Source organism: Crinia signifera, chromosome 5 (assembly GCF_055691185.1).
Source record: "Crinia signifera chromosome 5, ASM5569118v1, whole genome shotgun sequence".
In the NCBI taxonomy this organism is placed as follows: domain Eukaryota; kingdom Metazoa; phylum Chordata; class Amphibia; order Anura; family Myobatrachidae; genus Crinia; species Crinia signifera.
The window spans coordinates 36,794,881-36,817,219 of NC_139221.1; the positions used below are offsets into that span (position 1 = coordinate 36,794,881).

At 47.7% G+C, this 22,339-nt stretch overlaps 1 long non-coding RNA gene across 18 annotated transcripts in view; it reads right to left on the reverse strand.

The window, feature by feature from the left end:
- Window positions 1-22,339, reverse strand: part of LOC146080110 (uncharacterized) — a 180,916-nt gene that overhangs the window by 87,104 nt on the left and 71,473 nt on the right. For 17 of the 18 annotated variants that reach the window (XR_014474823.1, XR_014474820.1, XR_014474824.1 and 14 more), the window contains one exon: window positions 16,407-16,549. The exons of the other annotated variant lie outside the window; for it this stretch is intronic. This is a non-coding gene — a long non-coding RNA (uncharacterized LOC146080110). The remainder of the gene's footprint in view (window positions 1-16,406; window positions 16,550-22,339) is intronic. 18 annotated transcript variants of the gene reach the window in all.

Below are 22,339 nucleotides of genomic sequence, written 5' to 3' on the forward strand. Positions count from 1 at the left end.
ATGGGACTGCAAGGGGTGGCATCAAATGAATTCTGGTGACCTGATCAGAGGAAATTGTGAAGCCCCAAGGTCTCATTGAGGCCTTTGGTTGCCAGTGTGTCTAATTTAAAATCCACTGGGACTCCAGTTGGAGTAGTTTTTTGGATCGGTCTCCCCCACGTATTGAGGCAGGGATGTGATCTACAATCCTATATCGTAACATGGCCATGTTATGTTTTGCCCGGGCAAAGTGCCGGGCGACCGGTTGTTCACTCTTCCCGGACAAGAGCGCTGCCCTAATGGCACTGCGGTGTTGTGCCATTCGGACTTTGAATGCACAGTCGGTTTTACCAATGTAGTTGAGCCCGCACGGGCATTGGATGGGATGCGGTCATCTATTAGAATGAACTTAGGTCTACAGTCATTAGGTCGACCCCACTAGGTCGACTGGCAGGAAGGTCGACCTGACTTAAGGTCGACATGGGCCAAGGTCGACATGACTTAAGGTCGAATTTGCATAAAGGTCGACATGAGGAAGGTAAACTGGTCATAAGGTCGACATGGGTTTTTCACTGTTTTTTGAGCCGACATGTGCCGACAGGCGGTATTACATGCCCTACCATCCACTAGGGCGTGGTGGGAGAATAAAATAGTGTGCCGAGCGCAGCGAGGCACCGTGCCCGAAGCATCGCGAGCGAAGCGAGCGATGCGAGGGTCCGATTCTCATTGCCAACTGTGTCCATGTCGACTGTGTCGACATTCGGATAAAAAAACAGTGAAAAACCCATGTCGACCTTATGACCAGTCGACCTTCCTCATGTCGACCTTTATGCAAATTCGACCTTAAGTCATGTCGACCTTGGCCCATGTCGACCTTAAGTCAGGTCGACCTTCCTGCCAGTCGACCTAGTGGGGTCGACCTAAATGCAGTCTGACGAATGATTCCAACCCCATTGGATAACATAGATAACGTAATTGGTGGTGCATGTTAGGGGCCATTTTATCTTAAATTTCTTTCCCGAGAATGGGTGGGCTATCTCTGTGCAAGTGACAAGATAGCTGCACGTAGTGCATCGCAAGCACCTGTAGCAACCTGTTTTGCCTGGCCTGGCGGTCCGTGTCTGTACATCAAAATTAGTAATTTCCATCTTGATGAGTAAGTCCCTCAGATTGGGGCCGCACTTATAACTGGGCATGAGTTTAGTGTTCTTAAATATAGGTAAGTCTGGGTCAGTCTTAATTATTTCCCACCACTGTTTCGCTTTGCGGGAAGTGACCAGACTGGTTGAGCTGTAGTCGTTAACCCATGGTATACTGGGTGGTTTGATTTTGGGACTACTTTTGGCTATAAGGTCATTGCGATTTTGTGACAATGCTTTCGTTTGCAATTCACTTGTGGGGTATCCTCTCTCCTCAAATTTTTTAACCATGATATCGAGTTGTTTCTCTGTCTCCATGGTAGTGTCCGTTATTCTACAAACCCTAAGGAATTGAGAATAGGGCAGACTTTTGACAGTATTATGGGGGTGAAAACTATCATGTCTCAACAGGTTATTGCGATCTGTTGGTTTCACGAAGAGGGATGTATGGAGATTCCCATCGGTGATGGAGATGGCTATATCCAAAAACGGTATGGTATTGCTGTTGGTAGTCAGGGAGAGCTTAATGGGATGGGCAGAAATATTTTGAGTGGCCACCAACTCTGCTAGAGGAGCTAGGGGACCTTTCCAAAGCAGGAAGAGGTCATCTATATATTGCACATATAGATCTATGCAAGCCAGGTGAAGGGAGCAACTTGGGCTGCGCAGGGAGCCGCTTCCTTCAGCGGGAGCAGGGGGCTGTGCAGGAAGTTGGGCAGGAGAAGACGCTGCCCGGCTGCCGGGCAGGGCGGTAGGAGAGCACTTAAAAAAAAAGCCCATACAAATGAATGGGCAGCCACTGATCGATGATTGGCTGAGAGAGGTCTCAGCCAATCAATGGCTTCCTATTCTTTGTATGGGCTTTTCTTTTTTTAAGTGCTCTGCTCCTGCCCTGCCCAGCAGCCGGGCAGCGTCTCCTCCTGCCCCGCTCCCTGCGCAGCCCCCCTGCTCCCATTGAAGGCAGCGGCTCCCTGCGCAGCCCGCGTTGCTCCCTCCACCCGGCTTGTGTTCCCAGTACCTGATGGCAGAAGCTTCCTCCTCTGCCTGGCATCTCCCGCCCGCTGCCATCAAACGCCCACATGGCTCCGGGCTGCACATAAGATTTAGCTAATCTTATGTGCAGCTCCTCCGACCTCCCGACTCCGATGCGCATGGGACCGCGCATCGGGTCGGACGGGATATCTACATGTGCGATTTGGGCCGATTCCTCCGAATCGGATGAAATCATGCCCAAATCGCCTAGTGTATGGGGGCCTTAAGGGGGCACCCATTCATACCCATTCAATGTTAAATACAGCCGAGACCCAGTGCTTGGCTAATTTACAATCTGCAGAGTTTGGCTGAATTGACGTTTTTACGAATGGCAACTTCAGCCGAATTTGGCTATATGAATGAATTCATAGACTCTCATGTTAAATTCATAACATGGGCTTCTATGTAGATCCACAGAGCCTATCAGGTGCAGAGCAGTTTTTCCCACCAGTTTGTACCTTGACAAAGGGGTGTAAGCACCTCGAAACGTTGGTCATTATTTTGTGAATACACCAGTTTGTTTGAAAGTCCTACGAGTGCCGTCGTCTTATTCCAGTATCTCTATTTCTACCTACGGGCACCGGGGCCACAGGACCCATAATAGGAGTGCCGGCTCGCCACCACCTGCTATATATATATATATATATATATATATATATATATATATATATATATATGTAGAACAGAAGAAAGGAAGAGGGCGCTTCCTGGTGCATTAAAAGAGATTTTATTTTAGAAAATAAGGAGTGACAAACTCCAGGGTACTTCACGATAATGCTCGTACCTATCATAAAAACTCTGTGGGCTGGTTACCACAAGGTTTAAAACACAATCAAATAGGCAATAACAGCTCACACGATCCGTGCTGATGTCTATCGGGGCGTTGCAGGTGCGCACGCTGGATTGCGTCGCATAGACAGGGAATCCCGAAGAACAGAGCAGCCGTCCGGTGAGTGACAAGGGGTACGTAGCAGGCCACGTCTTGACGCGTTTCGTCACTGCGGACTTCGTCAGAGGGCGTGGCCACTGCTTACGTACAATATCTTTATATAGTGAGGTGCTGTCAATCACAGGCATAGAGGCTCGGCTGATAATAGCCTATCAGAGGACCAGGCTGACAGCCATGGTTCCTGTTGGATATTTTTGGCCAGTCTGATAAGTAAATCAAGACTTAGATGTTACCGGTAAGATGTTACATATAATCCACGCTCACTACATACGGCGTAAACACTCATTACACGAGACGGCATATAGAATTATCATGCCGACAAACAGAAGCTCACTTTACAGCTGGACAACCTTCAAAACATTATACAGACATTTTCACATAGTAAAATATTATAAACATGAAACCAATAAACATATCATAAAAAAGTCAAAAGAGTATCAAAAATATATATATAAAACAGTAAGCAAAAACCAATAGAGGATTAATGTATCAGCATTTCTCTTACTGGTAAATGTACTATTGGTTTAAAAACGGAGTGATCTCATATCCTTCATTGAGACCAGCGGGGGCGAGAGTATTAAGGGTCAAAATCCATGATGTTTCGCGTCTCAAAAGAAATTTATCAATATCCCCTCCTCTCTTAGCTGGATGTATTTTTTCTATACCTTTCAAATGACGTGAGACGCTATGGTTCGTCACTCCATGTTTTATATTTCTTACATCTTCTAAAATTCTGGTTTTAAGGCACCTTTTAGTTTTGCCCACGTACTTGAATCCACAACCACATTTTAAAAGATATACTATGTGCGTGGAATTGCAGTTAATGAAATCTTTAATCTTATACTCGGAATCCCATACATTACAGCCCTTGTTGATAAATGGACAAACTTTACAACTGTTGCATGGGAAACACCCTTTTAATGAAAGAAAAGTGTTACTGGATACGCGAGAGGGCAGGGTTTCTAACTGGCTTTTAGAAACCAAAGATTTAATAGTTTTGGCCCGTCTATACACTATTTTAGGGGCGGGTGGTAAATAGTCAGCAAGGATGGGGTCGAGCTTTAACACATTCCAGTGTTTTTTAAAAATCTGATTGATTTCTTTCTCTGCATTATTATATTGAGTAATGAACATCAGGTCATTCAGAGACGTATTCTCAGATGATTGATGTGTACTGGTTAGTTCATTCTTGGTGATAAGTAGTCTACTCCTGTCCAGATTTCTAGCTCTAACCAGAGCCCCATTAATGATACTCTCTGGGTAACCTTTCTCCCTGAATCTTTCGACATAGGTGGACGCTTGATTTTCAAAGGTATTAACATTAGAGCAATTCCTCCGCAGTCTTAGAAACTGGGAGAATGGAATATTATCCTTCCAGGGGCCATAATGGCAGCTGCGGTAATCAAGGTAGTTGTTGGAGTCTACTGACTTAAAGAATGTCGATGTTTCTATCGTATCGGTAGCTGGAAAGTTCTCAACACTCATCAAAACATCGAGAAATTCAATACTTTTTTTCTGGAAGTTAGAAGTGAACTGCAGATTGTATTCATTCACATTAAGGTGCAACATAAACTCATCGAATGTATTTTAGGGTCGAGTCTAAGACGTGTGTCGATTGACTGAATACCTTTTTCGTGCGGTATGCTGGTATACAGCGCCTGCACATCAATTGTAGCAAAGTTGTACTCAGATTGCCATTTTATAGGTTCCAGAATTTGCAACAGATGTGTGGAATCTCGAATATATGTACTGATAAGAGGATCATAAACTTTTATATATGAATCCACGTATTCAGAAACCCTCGAGGTTAATGAACCAACTCCTGCCACAATTGGCCTGCCTAGAGGCTTAGTAGGGTTCTTATGAACCTTAGGCAGGTGACACTAAACACTAAACATCAGCACTCACCTTTCCTAGTTTTGGGGTGCCCTATGGCTTGTGACCACATTGTTTAAACAGACATTGTAGGGGCTCTGCACACACTAAATTAACTGATAATAAATAGTGGAGATTTGGTTCATGAATTGCATTTAAGCCTGCAGCCCCCTTCACAGGACCCCACTTTTCTGCAGGTCCTAACACTATCGCTCAAAATGGCTACAATACACATAGCTATCACATCAATGCTTGATTCCAGGCGTGCTATCTGGTCTAAAGCTCACAGCAGACTGTGCTTATAGGTGAGCAGTTAGGGTGACCCCTGACGAAAATCAGGACCTCTTGCTTGAAACGGCTGTTGGGTCAGCTGTCTTTATTGTTTGTTTAAACATGCTTATCCTGGAAATACAAACCACCTTTCTTCATCTACAAACGAGTGCTGGTCCTTCTTTTCTCTATCGGCCTGCTACGTGGATTGGGTATTGGATTGGATTGAGTGTGAATTTATATATATATATATATATATATAAATAAAAGGAGGCAGTGTGTGAGTGTGTGTGTGTGTATATATACATATATATATATATATAAATGGATAGATCAGGCGGCACTCTCAGGAACTTTGAAGTGAAAAAAAAGGTGCTTATATACACACACTGCCTCCTTATTATTCACCCGCTGGCTGGCTGTAAGGGGCTGGGCAGGGCTTCTGGCAGCAGACAGCAGGATGGAGGACCAGGGGCTCCTGAGAGGAGGCCTGCCGGAGCAGAGAGGAGGGTGCCGGGCGGCGGGCCTGCAGGACGAAGACGTGAGGCAGACTGCAGGGTGGCTCGGTACGGTACTGGCCACTTGGGAGAGGCGCCGGAGGCTTTTTTAGACACCCGGATTCTGGGAGAATCCCAGAATCCGGGAGACTGGTAAAGCCTCCTGGAGAGTTGCCACCAAAAACGGGAGAATCCCGGAAATCCAGGAGAGGTGGCAACCCTACCTCCCAGTGAGTCTGGACTGTGCTGTTTAGGGTGCAGTTGGTGGGTCACCCCTATCTGAATTTTGGACTGTGCTGCAGCCCTGCAACTCTGCAACTGCAAACTTAATGTCCAGAAACAGAGCATCTTGTCCCTCCTGGAATGGGTCATGTTGTGAGTTATGCCATCGCACTCCCCCAGAGAATCCTATGGGAAGATGCTGCTGCAGGCAGAATGGAGCAGGAGGTATCTATGACATTTAGTCGAGGGGGGGATACTTAGTTTTTGCAGCTAATAACTGCCAGTACACATTAATAAATGGGCTCCTAAAACTTGTGAAAATGTCTCCGTTCTCTTGCCTTCTACCACAGTTGATGATGGACACTTGTGAGCTGTGTGTCATTAGACATAATGAGTAAGCGGAAGATAAATTGCAAGTATAACTAGTGTGATACTATTTTTATGATGGGCAGCTACAAAAATATGTGCAATGATTTTTTTTGCATGAGGGCATTCACAACTGTTCCATAGGCATATTGCCAATTGCCTCAAAGGTTCTGTCTGTTTGAACCCAGATAAGCAGCGAGACTGTGCCATGGGCAATACCAACATACAAGGAGACAAAACTCAAGTCAACCCACAAGTACTGTGCTTGAGGACTGAGTGGTCGTCATAATGAGTATAGCACAGTCTGCGAGCTGGAAGAGCAATAATGTTCTTTATATGGAATATCTGGACAGTGCTTACTACTGTAGCTACCACAAGGCTACTTTAAGACATATTGTGAAAATCCTCCTCAATTCTTCTATCTTATCTTGGAACATAAAGTGAATAAACTGCCTTACTAAACAACATAGTAATGGCCGTGGACAGATTGCTTGCAGCCCTGCCCTTTCAGTGTACATGCGCAAAAAAGGGTGCCAGGACTTACAGGAGTGTGCAACAAGTCAGGGGGGCCTGGCCTCACAGCATGCCCCCTTCTATCTCTGAGCTAACAATGACAAGATGGGTGGCTAAATATCACCCTACCCTCTGCAAAGCTCTGGTTTGGCCTACATCAGGAGTGTTTAACATGTGGCCCCCACAGCTGCTGCGTAGCCGTGGCCTATATTTACATCTCTCTTCTTTCTCTCCCTTTCTTTCTTCTCATTGCATCCCTTCACCTGTAGCCCCCTCCTTTCCTCTCATCTTCTTATCGATCATTGCTCCTTTTCATATGTCTCAGCCTCCTCCTCAGTTTGTCTTACCCACAAAATAATGATTGGCTATTCCTGCATGCTAGTGGGGGATGGCCATTACCCTGTGCCCTTTCTAGCCCTGGTAAATAAACTTTATAATAAATCACAAATGATTACATTCAGTAGTGGAATGTAGGCACAGTGAGGCTGATGATGTCACAGGCACAGTGAGGCTGATGATGTCACAGGCACAGTGAGGCTGATGATGTCACAGGCACAGTGAGGCTGATGATGTCACAGGCACAGTGAGGCTGATGATGTCACAGGCACAGTGAGGCTGATGATGTCACAGGCACAGTGAGGCTGATGATGTCACAGGCACAGTGAGGCTGATGATGTCACAGGCAGCCTTTGTGATGTCACTCAGAGGTCATAAAAAAGGCTGTGCTTGGTGAAGCACAATCAGTAATTTGATGAGAGTGAGCTGTGTGGTTGATTCATATCTGTGTAGATATACATACGCGTTTTCTCATTTCAATAACATGTGGCAGCCTTATTTAGGGCTGTTTCAAAGTGACAGGCTCCGCCTGGAAGGCACCAGAGGTGTCAATCTCAGGATTTTAGATGCTGCTCAGTGCATATTGCGCAAACAATTTAAGGTCAATGGCCTGCAAGATTTGGCAAAAGGATTTGCTAGCTCCTTCACTCCCCTGTCTGAGCCAGCAGTGCAGATTCATGTAGTGTATTATGATGTCAAGGGATCTCACGCATTCGTATCATATTTTGTGGATGGAAAGATCTACATTGTGGATAGTGATACATTTAAGTTTGGCGACTCTTACAACAATCATCTGTATGCCTTCTATTGTAATGTTCCAGAGGAGCAGAGGCATTTGCGAATTATGAATGCAGATAAACAGGGGAAGAGCACAATGGATTGTGGTATATATGCTATAGCAAATGTTGTAGAAATATTGTTCACTGGCAATATCTCCAGCTGCACCTACAATGTGCCATTAATGAGGCAACATCTCATAAAGTGCCTGGAAGATGAAAAATTCACGCCATTTCCTAAAACTAGGAAAAGGAAATGCCATGAACCGTTGGAACCACAAATCACCAACAAACGGAGGCGACTGGATCCAGATTTAATTTGCTGCAGCATAGAAACTGGAAAATTTACACCACTTCCAGAAAATCGGAAAAGGAAATGCCATGAACCGTTGGAACCACAAATCGCCAACAAACGGAGGCGACTGGATCCAGATTTAATTTGCTGCAGCATAGAAACTGGAAAGTTTACACCACTTCCAGAAAATCGGAAAAGGAAATGCCATGAGCCGTTGGAACCACATATCACCAACAAACGAAGGCGACTGGATCCAGATTTATTAGATGCAGCCTAGAAGATAGTAGACAGGATTGATTGGTTGCTCATAGCAACATCACATGTGAAGTAGAATACACATCTTAGTAAATTTCCCCCTGGAACATTTAAACTACTTCCAGAAATTAGGAAAAGGAAAATGATAAAAGGGAGGAAACAATCCGGCATTCATTAGATGCAGCTCTACCTGACAGTGGCGTCACTGACGCAAAAGCTGGGGATTATGGCTACTGGCGACACCCCACAAAAAAAAACGACACCTAGCAGCCACCTCATGGGTGTGTTGGAAGAGCTGCTAAGATGATCATTTTTGTTAAAATGTTCACAGTTACATCCAACTCATTGATATTAATTCCAACAACGTTAACCTCATCTTCAGGGACACATGACATACACTACACAAAGCCGTGCAAAAATAGCATCAAACCCCACCCCCAAGTCTAATCAGGACAGTCCTGTACTAACCACGTGCCATCAGGTGTGCACGCCATGCCGGCCACTCTGGAGGCACTTCTCAGCAAGTGCTATGTCACCATGGTGTGCTCGGGGACTCGGCACAGAGACGGAACTTCTGGTCACATGAAAGTTTCACTGACCCGTTAAAGCAGGCATGTCCAAACTAGGGCCCTCCATAGTTTGGACATGCCTACAAATCCTAGCATGCCTTGCCATAGTTTTTACATTCCCTAATAGCAAAACTGGAGCAAGACATGATGGGACTTGTATATTCACAACAGCTGGGGGGCCATAGTTTGGACATGCATGCGTTAAAGTATCCAAGTAAATTCACTTTATTTATACTGTAAAGGCATATTAGATGGTAGAAATGTTTGTTACATCAATTTAGCAAAAAAACAAAAAACTTGTGGCACGTTAAGAGAAGAGATAATAAACAACTAACGGGTATGGATCATTAGGTCTACAAGAAGTTGGTCCACAAGCATTGGGTCGACACCATTAGGTTGACATGCAGAAAGGTCGACATGGGTCTATGTCGACAGGTCATTAGGTCGACCTAAGCATTAGGATGACATGGGCAAGGTCGACAGTCAAAAGGTCGACATGTGGTTTTTCACAGGTTTTTTTTAGCCGAATGTTAATACAGTTGACATGGACACTGAAACGCAGCACCACGTCTGTTCGGCACACTTTTATTCTCCCTCCACGCCCTAGTCGTTTACGACGAAACGCGTTGGTTTATTCCTTGTACTTGTTGAACCGAATTGACTCTATACGGATGTTAGAGACCGGCCGGGCAGCGCTAGCGCTGCTCCGGCGGCCTCTGTACGGCGCGACGTACATGTTGCTAAGCAACATGGACGCGGCCGCGTCATGTTGGTGCGCCGCGGCGTCACCAGGAGATGCCGCCGCGTCACTAGCCCGCATCACTCCCCGGGCGCTCACTCGGCGGCCGGAATCCAGGCACCGCCTCCTCCTCCTCGGCTTCAACGGTTGCCTAGGCGACGGGGGGACGCCAGGCAGCCGTACGGAGGAGGAGGGTTCACACGCTGCCAATAGGAGACATTTCTGAGCTCCGGCAGCCATTTGTCCCAGTCCCTATTTAAACGCAGGGATGGGACTGTTTGGCGCCGGTTATAGCTCTTGCTTCTCAGAGTGTTCCTGGTTCCAGGTCCTGCTGTGATTATCCTGCCTTGTCAGCTCTTCGTCCAGTCTTGGTCCTTACCTCCCCGTGCAGCTCCAGCCGAGTGGATCATCCCATTATCTGCAGTATTCCATCCTCTCAGATAAGTGGGAATTCTCTTACTTTGTGCTGGGTTGTTATTGTCGGTATTGTGTCAGCTTTGTGTATTGTTACACCTGTGTGCCTTGGCACTTCCCAGTTCGGGAGTCAGAGTCATTTATTATTATTGTGTCAGCTTTGTGTATTGTTACACCTGTATGCATAGGCAGCTCCCTGTTTAGGGTTCTGGTCATCTGTCATTATTATATCAGCTGCACTGTGTATTGTTCCACTGGTGTGTTTGGGACTGCACCCTGCCTGGGTTCAGACCCCTAGTAATTCCTGGGTATCCTTTCCTTGGTATACTTTTGTCCAGGCTTCCTGTTATTTCCCTATAGTAGTGGTATCCTTACATCACCCCTTCGGGAGCTGGTCAGTCCTCGCCTCCGGGTTTTAGCTAGGTTTGCCCCTTGTTAATCCTTGACCTTGGCGGCGGCGTTGTCATCCATAAGACCTGGTGGCATCGGGGGCGGAGCCTGACTAACGGGCTCTGCCGAACGCGGCTATTAAAGGTGAAGCCTAGCTAAGCACGCCTCCGCCAATTTCAGTCGGTGACAACGGAGTCAGGGGTGGCGAGGACACCCGGCGACCCTAACATTATAACCGGCCCAAACACACTACTCAGGGAGTCCCGGTGATCAGCCATGGACCCTGCCCAACAGGCCGCAACCCACAATTTGGTGGGTCAAATGCACACTATTACCCAAAGATTGCAGGAGCTTACACTCAGGGTTAACACACATGAGGAGAGGGTACATGGGGCCTTATCCTCCGCAAGAAACCCTGAACCAAAGATTAATCTCCCAGATCGCTTCTCTGGGGATCGTCTGCAATTTTATAACTTCAGGGAGGCCTGTAAGCTATATTTTAGGCTCAGACCGCTGTCCTCTGGCTCTGAGGCCCAACGTGTGGGTATTATTATTTCTCTCCTCCAGGGGGATCCTCAGACGTGGGCGTTCGGCCTACCTGCTACAGATGAGGCTCTCTCCTCGGTTAATTCCTTTTTTAAGGCAATGGGGCTATTGTATGACGACCCAGATAGGGCCGCATCTGCTGAAGCTAATCTCCGTGCACTGCGGCAGGGGCCAGGAACTGCCGAGGTTTATTGTACCCATTTTAGGAAATGGGCCATAGATTCAGGCTGGAATGATCCAGCGTTACGTAGTCAGTTTAGGATTGGTCTGGCAGAATATCTCAAGGATGCTCTGGTTCATTACCCCACTCCCACTTCTCTGGATGAGATCATGCAATTGTCCATTCGTGTAGACCGGCGCTTTCGGGAACGCCAAAGAGAAAGAGAGTCGGGGGTGCTCCCCTCATCTGCCTCTGGGGATTCTTCGGAGGTTACCAGAGAAGAACCCATGCAGATAGGAGCAACCCGTCTTTCTACCTCTGAAAAGAATCGCAGGAGGCTCAAGGGTTTATGCCTTTATTGTGGGGGACAGGGTCATCGTGCTTTGGTTTGTCCCTTGAAGGCGGGAAAAGACAGGGCCTAGGTGAATTCGGGGGGATTCACTTGGGCCTATCTCGCTTTAACCCCATAGACTCGATTATCATGCAAGTTACTGTTTCCTTTGGTGGTCAGGTGTTTGAGGTTCCTGCCTTTTTGGATTGCGGCGCGGCCGGTAATTTTATGGATGTTCACTTGGCCAACTCGCTAGGGTTCGATCCCCTTCCCCTTGGGAGCACCCTTTCTGTTTGTGGTCTGGACGGTCTCCCGCTCTCCAATGGCAGTGTTACCTCACACACTCCTCCTGTAAGACTCTCAGTGGGAGCGCTGCATTCTGAGGAGATTTCTTTTTATCTCTTCCAATGTCCCTGGGCTCCATTAGTCTTAGGTTTGCCGTGGTTACGGGAACATAATCCCTGTATAGATTGGGCTTCAGGAGAGATCACTCAATGGGGGTCTTGTTGTATTGATAAATGTCTTTCGTTACCCCTCCGGGTTACTCGCCTGGTCTCTCCTTCGTTACCCCTCTCTTATAGGGATTATTCAGATGTATTTTCCAAAAAAGAGGCTGAAACATTACCTCCACATCGGCCTTTTGACTGCGCCATTGATCTCGTCCCCAAATCTAGACTTCCCAAGGGAAGATTGTATGCCCTTTCGGGTCCAGAATCACAGGCCATGGACCTGTATATCAAAGAGAGTCTCGAAAGGGGTTTTATCCGTCCTTCTAAGTCCCCCGTGGGGGCGGGTTTTTTCTTTGTAGAGAAGAAGGATGGATCATTACGCCCATGTATTGACTACAGAGCTTTAAACAAGATCACCATAAAAAATTCTTACCCATTGCCTCTCATTTCTGTTTTGTTTGATCAGATTCGAGAGGCTATTGTTTTTTCCAAAATTGACTTGCGGGGAGCCTACAATCTCATCAGAATTCGACAGGGAGACGAGTGGAAGACAGCTTTCAATACCCACTCAGGCCACTATGAATATCTGGTGATGCCTTTTGGGTTGGCCAATGCTCCCGCAGTGTTTCAGGATTTTATTAACGAGGTGCTTCGTCCGTTCCTGGGCTTATTTGCAGTTGTATATCTTGATGATATTCTGATTTTTTCTAAAAATCTTTCTGAGCATCGGCAACATGTCCGCATGGTCTTGCAAAAACTGCGGGAGAATCAGTTGTACGCCAAGTTAGAGAAGTGTGAATTCGAAGTTCCTCAGATCTCTTTTCTTGGCTATATTATCTCACCCAAAGGCTTCTCTATGGATCCATGTAAAGTGCAGGCCATCCTGTCTTGGGCTCGGCCTTCCAACCTTAAGGCGGTTCAAAGATTCCTGGGGTTTGCCAATTACTATCGGAAGTTCATTCGGTCCTTTTCTGATATTGTGGCTCCCATCGTCGAGTTGACCCGTAAAGGGTCGGATCCCCAGAATTGGTCCCCGCAGGCCATGGAATCATTCAAGAAGTTAAAGAGTGCTTTTTGTTCAGCTCCCATTCTCCATCACCCTGATCCCAGGAGTCCATTCTTGATAGAGGTCGATGCCTCGGATATAGGGGCTGGGGCGGTCCTCTCTCAGAAGAGTGAGTATGACCAAAAAGTTCATCCATGTGCGTACTTTTCTCGCAAATTTTCGGCAGCAGAAAAGAACTATGACGTGGGTAATCGGGAACTTTTGGCCATCAAATGGGCTTTTGAGGAGTGGCGGCATTGGCTGGAAGGAGCGAGGCATACCATAACGGTACTTACGGACCATAAAAACTTGGCCTATATCGAGTCGGCTAAACGTTTGAATCCGCGACAAGCGCGATGGGCCTTGTTTTTTACTAGGTTTCGATTCATCATCACCTTTAGACCTGGTCCTAAGAACACCAAAGCAGATGCGCTTTCCCGGAGTTTTTTAACCACTCAAAGTGGTCAAATGGATGAAACTCCCATAGTTCCGTCCTCGATCATCATGGCAGGATTGACCCAAGATTTGGCTTCTCGTATTCTTGACTCTCAATCCTCAGCTCCTCAGGACACTCCTCAGGATCGTCTTTTTGTGCCCAAGAACCTTCGAGAACGGGTCCTCAGAGATTTTCACTCCAGTAAAGTCACTGGTCATCTAGGAATCACCAAAACCCTGGAACATCTGTCCCGAGCAGTTTGGTGGCCCACCATGAAGCAGGACGTTTCCCACTTCGTTTCCTCTTGCTTCATCTGTGCTCAGCATAAGTCCTCTCGATCTTCTCCTGTGGGTCAACTTCTTCCTTTGTCTATTCCGGAAAAACCTTGGTCCCATATTTCCATGGATTTTATTGTTGACCTTCCCTCATCCGCCCATTTTACTACCATTTGGGTTACGGTAGATAGGTTTAGTAAGATGGCACATTTCATTCCTCTGCCTAAACTCCCCACTGCCAGGGAGTTAGCCCAGTTATTCATTATTCACATCTTCAGGCTTCACGGTCTCCCTGTGGACATAGTGTCGGACAGAGGTTCCCAGTTTGTGGCCCGGTTTTGGAGATGTTTTTGCTCTAGTCTAGGGATACAGGTCAGTCTCTCTTCCGGATATCATCCACAGTCCAATGGACAGACGGAAAGAGTCAACCAAGCTCTAGAGCAATATTTACGTTGCTTTGTGTCTAAATGTCAGACCAATTGGGCAGATCTGGTACCATTGGCCGAATTTTCCTATAATAACGCCTACCATGTGGCGTCTAAGAGCTCGCCTTTTTTATGCAATTTTGGCTTTCATCCCAAATGTAATTCATTCGATATTCCTGGGGAGAAATTTCGTTCTCCCTCCGCTGTGGTGTCTGCTTTAAAAAAGGCTTGGAAGAAAGTCCACCTCGCTCTTAGACAGTCCTCAGCACGGTCTAAAGTCTTTTTTGATAGACACAAGAGACCATGTCGTTTTAAGGTGGGCCAAAGGGTCTGGTTGTCGACTCGTCATATTAAAATTCGCCAGAAATGTCCTAAACTAGGACCTAAATTCATTGGTCCATTCCACATTATCAAACAAATCAATCCAGTAGCCTTCAGGCTACAGTTACCCAGGTCCTTAAGAATCAATAATGTCTTTCACTGTTCCCTGCTCAAACCCGTCTCGCCATCGTCTCACTTTAGGCAGACTTGTAAGCCAGTTATGGTTCAGGGCCATGAAGAGTTTCTGGTCGAACGGGTCTTGGATTCCAAAGTTTCTCGGGGCCAATTAAAATTCCTGGTTCACTGGCAAGGTTTCGGGGCCGAAGAGAGATCTTGGGTGCCCGATAGTTTGCTTCATGCTCCCAGATTAAAGTCTGAATTCTTTAAAAGATTTCCTTCTAAGCCTGGCTGTAAGGGTTCGGTGACCCCTCCTCAAGGGGGGGGTACTGTTAGAGACCGGCCGGGCAGCGCTAGCGCTGCTCCGGCGGCCTCTGTACGGCGCGACGTACATGTTGCTAAGCAACATGGACGCGGCCGCGTCATGTTGGTGCGCCGCGGCGTCACCAGGAGATGCCGCCGCGTCACTAGCCCGCATCACTCCCCGGGCGCTCACTCGGCGGCCGGAATCCAGGCACCGCCTCCTCCTCCTCGGCTTCAACGGTTGCCTAGGCGACGGGGGGACGCCAGGCAGCCGTACGGAGGAGGAGGGTTCACACGCTGCCAATAGGAGACATTTCTGAGCTCCGGCAGCCATTTGTCCCAGTCCCTATTTAAACGCAGGGATGGGACTGTTTGGCGCCGGTTATAGCTCTTGCTTCTCAGAGTGTTCCTGGTTCCAGGTCCTGCTGTGATTATCCTGCCTTGTCAGCTCTTCGTCCAGTCTTGGTCCTTACCTCCCCGTGCAGCTCCAGCCGAGTGGATCATCCCATTATCTGCAGTATTCCATCCTCTCAGATAAGTGGGAATTCTCTTACTTTGTGCTGGGTTGTTATTGTCGGTATTGTGTCAGCTTTGTGTATTGTTACACCTGTGTGCCTTGGCACTTCCCAGTTCGGGAGTCAGAGTCATTTATTATTATTGTGTCAGCTTTGTGTATTGTTACACCTGTATGCATAGGCAGCTCCCTGTTTAGGGTTCTGGTCATCTGTCATTATTATATCAGCTGCACTGTGTATTGTTCCACTGGTGTGTTTGGGACTGCACCCTGCCTGGGTTCAGACCCCTAGTAATTCCTGGGTATCCTTTCCTTGGTATACTTTTGTCCAGGCTTCCTGTTATTTCCCTATAGTAGTGGTATCCTTACATCACCCCTTCGGGAGCTGGTCAGTCCTCGCCTCCGGGTTTTAGCTAGGTTTGCCCCTTGTTAATCCTTGACCTTGGCGGCGGCGTTGTCATCCATAAGACCTGGTGGCATCGGGGGCGGAGCCTGACTAACGGGCTCTGCCGAACGCGGCTATTAAAGGTGAAGCCTAGCTAAGCACGCCTCCGCCAATTTCAGTCGGTGACAACGGAGTCAGGGGTGGCGAGGACACCCGGCGACCCTAACAACGGATGAGAAAAAGGCTTTTATTTGGTTCTTTATACCGGTTTTGGTGATGGAATCTCATACTAGGGGCTCTGTTTCCTACTATCTATCTATCTATCTATCTATCTATCTATCTATATATATATGCTCTGAAGGAAAGGGCACTCAGGGACTCTCAATTTGGTGAAGAGTGGACTGGTTTATTCAGTCAGGATAGTTAAACGGTGTAACAACAAATGATACAGTGACAGTGAAATATAAAGGCTCAGGTACTTACCCCCTCCTGCAGCTTGTGCTCACACACGGGGACCGTTGGGCTGGCTTCCGGGATCGATCGCACCTCGATGACGTCACCGTGACTGACAGTGTCGTCCCTCAGGCGCATCAGAGCTGGGCAGACATGCGGTCACGTGGGGCGGGCTGTGGAGGGCATACAAGACGTTAGAGCACACATACAGAGTGTGAAAAACATTTAATGCATACATGGGATAGCATGTCAGTTTTGTGCAAAAAGCATCCAGGACACAGCACCTGAAATATGAGGATGCAAACATTAGTGAAAAAAACGGCAACACAGCAATAAAACAACAAGTGATACAGTGCTGACATCTAGTGGTGGAAATAATACATGGTAAAGGTAGGTAAAGCTCTAACTTCATATTACGCATGTATGTGTGGCATCAACCCTTAGTGTGCCGACAGCACAACCAGCAGGGCTACTACGTGTAACTGCATACATGGACTGTGGGGTATCTGTACTGGGGGCAATAATCTGGTGCTGGGTGTGTACCAGCTACCTAATGTGTTGGCACAACACCATGTATGTGGGTGTTGTGGCAGCAAAGCAGGGTACCATCTGTCAATGGGACTGCAAGGGGTGGCATCAAATGAATTCTGGTGAACTGATCAGAGGAAATTGTGAAGCCCCAAGGTCTCGTTGAGGCCTTTGGGTGCCAGTGTGTCTAATTTAAAAATCCACTGGGACTCCAGTTGGAGTAGTTTTTTGGATCGGTCTCCCCCACGTATTGAGGCAGGGATGTGATCTACAATCCTATATCGTAACATGGCCATGTTATGTTTTGCCCGGGCAAAGTGCCGGGCGACCGGTTGTTCACTCTTCCCGGACAAGAGCGCTGCCCTAATGGCACTGCGGTGTTGTGCCATTCGGACTTTGAACGCACAGTCGGTTTTACCAACCTATGTATAACATAGATAACGTAATTGGTGGTGCATGTTAGGGGCCATTTTATCTTAAATTTCTTTCCCGAGAATGGGTGGGCTATCTCTGTGCAAGTGACAAGATAGCTGCACGTAGTGCATCCCAAGCACCTGTAGCAACCTGTTTTGCCTGGCCTGGCGGTCCGTGTCTGTACATCAAAATTAGTAATTTCCGTCTTGATGAGTAAGTCCCTCAGATTGGGGCCGCACTTATAACTGGGCATGAGTTTAGTGTTCTTAAATATAGGTAAGTCTGGGTCAATCTTAATTATTTCCCACCACTGTTTCGCTTTGCGGGAAGTGACCAGACTGGTTGAGCTGTAGTCGTTAACCCATGGTATACTGGGTGGTTTGATTTTGGGACTACTTTTGGCTATAAGGTCATTGCGATTTTGTGACAATGCTTTCGTTTTGGCCTGCAGCAATTCACTTGTGGGGTATCCTCTCTCCTCAAATTTTTTAACCATGATGTCGAGTTGTTTCTCTGTCTCCATGGTAGTGTCCGTTATTCTACAAACCCTAAAGAATTAGGATGTATGGAGATTCCCATCGGTGATGGAGATGGCTATATCCAAAAACGGTATGGTATTGCTGTTGGTAGTCAGGGAGAGCTTAATGGGATGGGCAGAATTATTTTGAGTGGCCACCAGGTGAGATACATACCTCCCAGCAGAATAGGGACACTAGCGCCCAAAAAGGGGGTGTGGCATATGCAAACGAGGGCGTGGTTTATGCAAATTAGGGCAGCGTCCCCATTTTCGCCCACTGCACCGCTGAATAGACGCTGAGCGCATGCGCACAGCATCTATTCTGTTAGATTGGGGGGGCACGACTCCCTACTGACCCCCCCCCCGCCCCCTGACGGCCGGGGGTGGGAAGCAGGAACGTCCTTAAAAATTCCATCGGCAGCCGGTGACACTATCCACTTACTCTTTCCTCTGGCGCACTTGCAATCATTGAGTAAGTGACGGGACAATCGCTGCTATATTCCTTGGAAATTTAAATTCCAAAGGGAGATATGGGCCTTTATTCTGGTTCATTCGCAAAGGCAAATTCCTTCTCAAATGGACAAAGCCATGTGCAATGCAGGGGGGGGGGGGGGGGGGGCAGATGTAACATGTGCAGAGAGAATTAGATTTAGGTGAGTTATTTTATGTCTGTGCAGGGAAAATACTGACTGCTTTATTTTTACACCGCAACATAGATCTCACTTTGAAGTGAAACCTCACCCAAATCTAATTTTCTCTGCATCAGCCTCACCTGCAGTACACATGGTTTTGTCCATTTGAGAAGGAATTTGCCTTTGCGAGTGAACCAGAATAACCCCCATAGTCTGGACGAAGATGAGATATATTGACAAAAGTAATTTTATTCGCACACTTTCAGATACTTATTAAAGAATAAATGTGAATCCTGAAACGTCCAATGAAGCACTGCGCATTTGTGTCAATCGAGTAACATGAAGGCAAGGGGATATTTCCCTCTTTCCGAGCATATACAGCTAATTTGCAATCATGCCTCCCACGCGTTTCTCTACCTTAAATCTACTCTGGTCAATACACCTACATAAAGCGGCCAATCAGAAGGGTTATAAGGTCATGGAGTGAGCGCAGGGGATGTGCGGGGACAGATCGGCCACTGGTCCACCACTTGCTGTTTTGTGTTTTGCATTAATATGAAGCAATCATGTAGACAAATCATTATAAAAAATGGATTTCAAATTGTAGTGTTCCCTTTGTGGCTCTGGCAGAGTAATAGGTGACACAAATGATGCTTTCATAGTTTTTAAGAAACATCCATGGTAAGTAGCTTTGCTGATGCTTGTTCTGTGGGTGAGAGCAGGGCAGCCGAGAGGAATGCCGGGCCCCGGTAAAATTTTGGGGGCATGGCCACCTTCACCAGTGAGTACCAAAAGTCGGCACAGTGCATTTCCCAGGGCCCCCTTCTCCCCCTCCCCTGTCCCTCGGCTGCAGCAGCTGTCCAGGGACCATTCCACTTCACCCCAGGCTCCACCGCCTTCGGTATCACTTTATCAGTGACAGCACAAAAGCAAATGTATGTACAGTATGTATGTGAGAGGCAGTGTATGTATGTATGTATGTATGTATGTATGTATGTATGTGAGAGGCAGTGTATGTATGTATGTATGTATGTATGTGAGAGGCAGTGTATGTATGTATGTATGTATATATGTGAGAGGCAGTGTATGTATGTAGTGTTCACTCTAGAACCCGCCATATTTGAAAACCCATGCAGTTCCTGTTCCCTGCCTGAGGTGTCGCTGTTTGCTGTTGTGTATTTAGCACAGGACTGGTTTGCATATCAGTGCTGATATACAGATCACATTGTGCTGGAAGCACTACAGCAGACAGCGACACCCCAGGCAGGGAAGAGGAAGTGCATGGGTTTTCAAATATGGCGGGTGCTAAAATGAACACTATGTATGTATGTATGTATGTATGTATGCATGCATGTATAAGGCAGTGTATGTATTTGAGAGGCAGTGTATTTATGTACATACTGTATGTATGTGAGACAGGGTTGCCTACTCTCCCGGAGGCTCCCAAAAATCACTAGTCCTGGCCCATCCTCGAGGACCTGTGAATATCGAGTTTTGCTGTACTAGGGGTGGGGCTTGATGACATATAGATCAGGCCCCGCCCCCTGAAGTGCTGCTGATAGTCTCCTCTCTGGGCTGCTCCTGGAGAGTAGGGATGGACATATATCTATCAAATAATGGCTGGGAATCCGCCATTGAATCTTTCAATGCGATGGTCACTATGCATCAAAAGTATTTGATAGGGAAAAAAAATATATATTTTGGTACTTGTGTAGTTTCACGGCGCCGACGCGCGCACAGTCTGTTACAGAAACTTGGCAGCTTGCCAGAGGCTCTGTTTAACTGTGCGCGTGCCGCTCTAGCTCTGCCTGACTGTGCTCGTGCCGCTCTAGCTGTAAGCTGCGTATTGACAGCTACGTTAAAAGCGTAGTGGCCGGGCAGCAGCGCGCTGACAGGTCACTGTGGTACTTGTAGTTCCACAGTGAAATAGGCAGCGCTGACAACGGGGGCAAGTGGAGACACCCCGGGCACAACGCTGACGGGATGTAGGCACTAAAGCCCCTGGATTAACACTCCCTGCAAGCCGCTAAGAAGGAGGCGGGCGACTGGATTCAGACGCAAAAGCGTCTGAATCCAGGCGCTTGGCTCCCTGCAAGCCGCTCAGGTGGTGGGGCATCTAAATCCAGACGCTAAAGCGCCTGGATTTAGTTGGGTGTAGGGGTACAACTAAATTTAGATGCAAAAGCATCTAAATTTAGCTGGGTCTAGGGGTACACTATTAAAACCCGCCCACAGTGCCACTAGTCGACGCAGCAGCTGTCGACCTGGTAAATCCCACTATCCACGCAAACCTGAAGCGTGGCGAGCACAGCGTGCCCCGCGAGGGGCGGCAGTACGTGTCCTACGACCTTTTCATACCCCCACTATCCACGTCGGCATGGAGTTGAGAATAGAAAGTGTGGCGAGCGCAGCGAGCCACCGAGCCCAAAGCTTGGCGAGCGCTGCGAGCCCCGCGAGGGGACGCGGATACCTTCACAGGTTTCCGCGTCCCCTCGCGGGCTTCACAGGTGTCCGCGTCCGCTCGCCACGCTTCGGGCTCGCCACACTTTCTATTCTCAACTCCACGGCAACGTGGATAGTGGGGGTATGAAAAGGTCGTAGGACGCGTACCGCCGCCCCTCGCTGCGCTCGCCAAGCTTCGGGTTGGCGTGGATAGTGGGATTTACAAGATCGACAGCTGCTGCGTCGACTAGTGGCACTGTGGGCGGGTTTTAATAGTGTACTGGATTCAGACGCTTTTGCTTCTGAATTTAGCGTGTACATGGGGGACACAGGGGTGTGCCGGGGTGTGTAGTTTAGAAGCCCCGGCACGTAGGTGTGGTGCCCGGGGTGTCTCCACTTGCCCCCGTTGTCAGCGCTGCCCAGGCGCTGCCTATTTCACTGCGGAACTACAAGTACCACAGTGACCAGTCAGCGCCTGGGTAGCGCGCAGCTGCTGCCGCCCGCCCGCTACGCTGTTAACGTAGCTGTCAATACCTAGCTTACAGCTAGAGCGGCACGAGCACAGTCAAGCAGAGCTAGAGCAGCACGCGCACAGTTAAACAGAGCCTCTGGCAGGCTGCCAAGTTTCTGTAACAGACTGTGCGCGCGGCGGCGCTGTGAAACTACACAAGTACCTATATTTTTGCAACATGCATAAATAAAGACTGTTTTTGCACATGCGCAAACATCTTCACCCTGGCCGCGCATGCACAGAAGCACTGCAGCTTGGCTGGCTGGTGGGACCATTGGAACACCATTAAATGTTTACCATTTGATGGTGGCAAACATCAGAATGATGCAATCGAATGGTAAAACCACTACCTTCGAAACAAAAAAAATCGATCATATTGAAACAACACGATGCGATGTCCTTCTCAGGGAGGGCAGGGATGTATGCACTGCACAAACCCGAGCTGTCAATTTTTGGGGGCGCTTAATGTGTGGGGACCCCTATCGCCCCTCCCTTAATCCAGCCATGTGGTCCATTGTGACGAGACAGACTGCTGTAAATTGGCTGCATTGATAAATATTTCTTTCTTTCCAGGGGCCCTAGGTTTTGTTCTGGGGCTTCAGCCACAGCTAATAATGTTGACGCTGACCTTAGAGTTTGGTACGACCGTCAGCTGAGACCCAAAAGGGACGTGGACCCGTTTGCGCAGACTGTAACGTTGCTTCCTCACAGGCATAAGTCTTGTGTGCCAAGAATCCGCACGTCAAGTTCTGCGGTAAGTGTCCATAGTGTACTTCTGCTTTGTCCCCAGGAGCAAATCATTCTTCTGTGCTAGGGAAACCAGTAAGAGCGTGAACCAGTCATGCTGATGTGCAGAATACTTAGTACTCAGGACCTTGTTCTGATTGACTCACAAGGCTGCAAAATTCCCATATGGTAA